General features: G+C 37.8%; 1 long non-coding RNA gene and 3 other non-coding genes across 4 annotated transcripts; all 4 read left to right on the plus strand.

Moving 5' to 3' along the window:
- LOC132399814 (uncharacterized) lies at nucleotides 1–3,683 on the plus strand. The gene is made up of 8 exons (XR_009514091.1): nucleotides 1–54; nucleotides 1,226–1,428; nucleotides 1,618–1,652; nucleotides 1,907–1,959; nucleotides 2,149–2,190; nucleotides 3,033–3,066; nucleotides 3,257–3,333; nucleotides 3,456–3,683. It is a non-coding gene; the product is annotated as an uncharacterized LOC132399814 (long non-coding RNA).
- Nucleotides 1,463–1,553, plus strand: LOC132400147 (small nucleolar SNORD12/SNORD106). The gene has a single exon (XR_009514181.1). It is a non-coding gene; the product is annotated as a small nucleolar SNORD12/SNORD106 (small nucleolar RNA).
- On the plus strand, nucleotides 1,995–2,085 carry LOC132400149 (small nucleolar SNORD12/SNORD106). Its single transcript, XR_009514183.1, has one exon. It is a non-coding gene; the product is annotated as a small nucleolar SNORD12/SNORD106 (small nucleolar RNA).
- On the plus strand, nucleotides 3,101–3,188 carry LOC132400150 (small nucleolar SNORD12/SNORD106). Its single transcript, XR_009514184.1, has one exon. It is a non-coding gene; the product is annotated as a small nucleolar SNORD12/SNORD106 (small nucleolar RNA).
- Nucleotides 3,684–5,411: the final 1,728 nt, after the last annotated feature.

Genomic DNA, 5,411 nt, shown 5'->3' on the forward strand with positions numbered 1-5,411 from the left:
GCAATATAAAGGGTGGCGCCAGCAGCAACGGTCCTTTTGGAGCCGGACTCTGAGGTGAGTTGATCCTTTGTTCTTATCTGTATGAAAGTATTGATAATGTCAGTGAATCTTGTAATTGACATTCTTATAATTAATTTTATTGCCAACAAAATATATGTTGCTAATTTTAAAAGGTGTTGGATGGTGATATAGATAGTGTAATGTTATATGTAACCTTGCAAGATCCCTCCGAAGCTCTAGGTAGGAAACTGGGCCCGATGTCCATCCACGGAAGGAATAGACGTTTGGGCTTCAGAACAGTGTAGGCCGTACTCTGAAGTTCCAGCTGCCAACCGGCCTTGTGCTTCTGACCCGAAACCTTAAGCCTGTTGCACATCACATTCCTCCCGGATGTTTAGCTGGCTTCATCTCCGACTTCCATGTGTTTCTCTGTCCTCGCACGTGGGAGAACCCGGGAGGGTAGTGAAGGGACACCCGAGGTGAAGATTTGCTGTTATGTATTAAGCTGAACTGCGCCTTAAACGCATGCAGTTTCCAGAGTAACAATCTTTCGAGGTGCTGGGAGTTCAGTTAGTCTGATTAATGGTTCGTTCTCGATGAAGCAGTTTAACCAAAGTCCGGTGTAGACCACGGGGTCGAGGTCAGCCTCGACTCCCACGTGGGAGCTACTCCCGCTTTAGGGAATTGAGTCTTTAATAGTCGAAAACAGTTTTTTCCGTCAATATAATCAGTCCGTAGCATGTTCATTTCCATTTGCGTGACTTCCGAAAAGGTGCAGATACTCCCTGGCTTCATCTCGCCATGCACACTGTACGTGATTATATTTTACATTTTGTATTTTGTCTTGAATTACCACTTTATTTGTGAAGTTGTTGATGGGCAAATCTTTATTCCACCTTAATTTAAGTCGCTCAATGCTTGTGCATTGATGTTCATGGTTTCTTTTGAAGATCTTTAATTTAAAAAAGTCAGTACACATTGCCCTAATGTTTGAGGGTAAGGTTGTACAAAAGTTAAACGGTCCTATTGCCAGATACCGATAAGGAGAACTTTTAAAAGATACTTCTCAAAAGAATAGTCTTGGGTTGTAATGTTTGGAATCAACAATGATGTGGAATCAGTGTTGCCCAAGATTTCTGGCATGGACAGAATCTCTTTTTGCTTGATTTTGTGGTGAATAAAGACTATACATGTTTAAATGAATTACTTTTGTTTTCCTGCATAGGGTGGATGTGAAATTTAATGTTTGTGCAGCACTGGTGCAAGGCGTTTGGGTATGGTGATTTTAAAAAAGAGTAAATCTGCAGATGCTGGAAATCCAAGCAGCGTGCACAAAATACTGGAGGAACTCAGCAGGCCACGCATCATGTATGCCAAAGAGAACAGTTAACGTTTCTGGTTGAAACCCTTTGGCAGGGCCCTTTGCTGGTATGTTGACAATTGATTCTACAATCATTTTCTAGTTCTAGTAAATGATGACTAAAACTTTTTTCCCCGTCTTATCGATAATGCTGATTATTAAAAAATAAGCCAAATATGTCTGATGCTAGCATAGATATTGGCTTGGAGTAACACCTTTTTTTTTGGCGTGTCTTAACCGGATTGAAACTTTTTCAGGTCCAAAGAACTATGAGGAGCAGTCGCAAATACAGGTGTGTTGCCACTGAATTAATTATTTGTTTTAATGATTGTTCAATTATTGTAAATCTCAGCGCAAAGTTGATTTGATCTGAGCAGTTTTCAGAAAACTGACAACCTTGATTGGAGATTAACTGGGAAAGGACGTGAATAGGGGTTTATCCATTCTAGAATTTTGTCATGGGTCTCTTGGTGAAAGCTGTGAAACTGAAAAGATGGCAATGAAGTTAAAATGAGTATCAAGTTGATTGTGTTTATTCTTCTGCAGGCTATGTGCTACAATAAGCATTTCCAGAATTTTCCAAAGTCAAGCCAACTTTGGTATGTACTTACTTGCACTGGATTACATTGTATTCATTTTAGTGAATGATGTTTAAACTTTTTTCCCCATCTTATCGATCATGACGATTATATTGAGAAAAAGCCAAATTCTTCTGACACTAATGAAGAATTTAGATTGGAGTGTGGCTTTTAAATTCTTTTTAGATAAATGTATTTTTTCTGATGCAGGTCATATGAACTGGAAGAAATAGCAGTGTCTTGGACATTAAGGTATGTTGCTAATTTTTAGTGGTAATGTGGCCAATGTTTCTGCTGTTAACTAATAGAATTAAGTTGTGATTTGGTGTAGTGCAGTACTGTGTAAGTCTTGGTATCTTAGATTTTTTATAATATTTAGTCTCTGGAGCCCTGATCTCAACATCATTGAGGCTGTCTGGGATTACCTGAAGACACAAAAGCAAGTCGGACAGCTAAAAAGTCTTGTAGAACTGTGGCAGGTTATCCAACATAGCAATTAATTTTATTATAAAAATACATGATGGTGTATCTAAGAGGATTGATCAGGTGAAGGATAGTTGCACTAAATCATAATTTGATTTGTTTCCCATTTACTGCTCTTTGTAGTGAATTTCTAATATTTAGAATCTTTTAGAAACTTGCTGTTAAGCATTTTGCTCTAAAAGATTTTACAGGTACTTAAAAACTTGCACAGTACTGTGACTGGTGTCTTGAAATTTACTGTTTTGAAATTTAAGGCCTAGAGGTCAACACAGAAGAGGAGGAAAATGCAATTCCTGAATGCTGCTGTTTAGATTTGTTTCAGCCAGGCAGGCATTAGGCACAAGGATCATCCATGTACATGATTTCATTCTGCTGTTAGAGATTGCAGATAACTCATTCCCTGTGATATCTTAAATGTGCTGTTTGTTACGCACTATTTGAAGAAGTGCTATGGTGGTTCTTATAAAAAGGTGCTACAAAATGAATTTTGTCTGAGCAAGAATAAAATGTTAAAAGATTAATTGCTTTACTGTGTTAATTATAATTTTAAAATTTGAAATCGTGGTTGCACATTGCAGTCAGTAATTCAGTACTTGGATTCTCATTCTCAGGTCCTGTGGTGCCATGAACATCTGCAAAATATGGGTATGTAGATAATTAATAATGTAACTAATTGCTGATTCTAGTGAATGATGTGTTAACTTTTTTCCCCATCTTATCGATCGTGGTGATTGTAAGAAACAGCCAAATTCTTCTGACGCTAGATAAGGGAATTTGTTTTTTTCCAAAGTCTGAATTTTGTTCACTGAACTTCAACTTTTTTTTAATCAACTAGATGGAAGCATCCGAACAGATTTCGTGGATGTAGAAATTACAGAGCGGCACGCACACATTGTGAGAGTAATGCAGCAGGTAAGACTGCATCTATGGAAATAAAACCTTGTCTGAGTTGATGATTGATAATATAGTTGTGGTTTAAAAAAAATTTCAATGTAAGCACTGATCTCTGGTAACTGGAGTTTGTTTAATTCTAGGTCCTAATATTTTGGAGGAAGATTTTGAAGTGAATGGTGATACTGTAGCAAGGTGAATGATAGTAAAATGGCTTTGAATGATGACTCCTTGAAGATCATCCTGCATATGCTAGTGTATCTTACAGCATTGGGCTGCTGATCATAAAAATGCATCATTGTTTTGTTCATGCTGTATGGGCATAGCATTTTGTGTCTACCTATCAGAATAAAGTCATTGTATTTTCAGAAGTGTTTGTGACAGCCAAATGCTGCATATTCCATACTTGCATTCTGTTATCATACTTGCATTCTGTTATCAGAACCCGAGTTTCAGTAACTGATGCATCAGCTATCACAGTGTATTACCTAGATTTAGTATGCGTAAAGGTTACACATCATGAAGGACTAGTTTGGAAAATGAAAATCACACAAAATGATTGAAGAAAATGGCTATTATAAACGAGCATTGATGCTTAAAAATAGATTACATTTATGCATGTTCAATTTTTTTCATGTAAAGTGCAATTCAATTAAATATACTGAAGCCCAAGATAGTTCAAGTTGAGATTAATGTGGAACTAAATAAAATACCATTTTGCAAGTAGGACAAGCATTCATTAAAAAAAAATCACGAGGCTAGGGCAAAGCAAGGTGAATTAAAATAATAGGCATATTATTTTACATCCCAGTTCTGCTTTATGAAAGTAGCTCTGATAATTGGGACATGATAGAGGGTAAAATGAGAATTTCTGACTGCCTTGTATAGTGAGAATGGGTGATAATGTGGAAATTAATAATTCAGTAAGATTCTTTTGCGAGAAATACATTGTCATTTGGGAAGAAAGTAACAAGCTCAAGGATGTATATTTTTAAAACTTGTAGGTTTGTTTGACAACTCTGAATATTGGTTCAATTATTTGTTAAAGGCTGTTTGAAAATTTGGGCTAAAATAATGAGGAATGAACACCAGGAGGCAGTGTAGATTTTAAATTGATGTAGAATTAGGAGGCCAGGAACTGAATTTTGATAGTTTTGTCAGTTTCTCTAACATGATAGCTATTCATACATGAATTCTCACCATCTATATACATCCTACATTCTATTCTGGTAAATCTAGCAAATAATTGCTTAACTACCTCAAAAGGGTAATACTGTACCTGCCTTTTGAGGCAATGTAGATGAGTAACCGGTTTAAATGTAGCTTTTACCCTTGCATCAAAATTATATGTAATGCTATTTAGACTTTTAATCTTTTTAATGTTTTGGAAAATGGATTATGGCTAGTGGAGTTTAACATTGCATGTGTGGGGGGGGGGTGTTTACTCACTGGATCCATGTTATTGGAAGGCTACAATATCCTTTTGAGCTTTTTAAATTAGCTCACTTTCCTATCATCAGGATTACCCAAATCCCTCAACTCCTGATTTCATCTTATGTTTAATGTCCCCACACATTAATTGGCCATAATGTTCTTTCCAGCTACATTCCCATCCCATCTCCCATTTGCTGAACCCAAATCCATTATCCTACAGCCTTATCATTTTGGTGAACGCAGCAGGCAGGCGGCATCTATAGGAAGAAGCACTGTTGTTTTGGGCTGAGACCCTTCATCAGGACTAAATGAAAGAGAAAAAGGATTTGGAAGTATGAGGGGGTGGGGTGAAGCTAAGGTGATTGGCAAAAATGATACAGAACTGGAGAAGGGAAAGGATCGTGGGACAAGAGGCCTGGGGAGAAAGGGGGAGTGGACCACCAGAGGGAGATGGGGAACAGGCAAAGTGTGATGGCCAGAGAGGGGGGAATAAATTGGGATAAAGGGGAGGAGAGGCACTAACAGAAGTTAATGCTATCAGGTTGGAGGCTGCTGTTACGCCGGCAGCCCCCTCCTTTGAGAATTGCAAGAGCATTATTGGGTTGGGTCAGAGGACCCAGGAAATGAGAGAGGCATGGCCATTGTCTCCTGGAGACAATGTTTAT

Source organism: Hypanus sabinus, chromosome 9 (assembly GCF_030144855.1).
Source record: "Hypanus sabinus isolate sHypSab1 chromosome 9, sHypSab1.hap1, whole genome shotgun sequence".
Classification (NCBI taxonomy): Eukaryota; Metazoa; Chordata; class Chondrichthyes; order Myliobatiformes; family Dasyatidae; genus Hypanus; species Hypanus sabinus.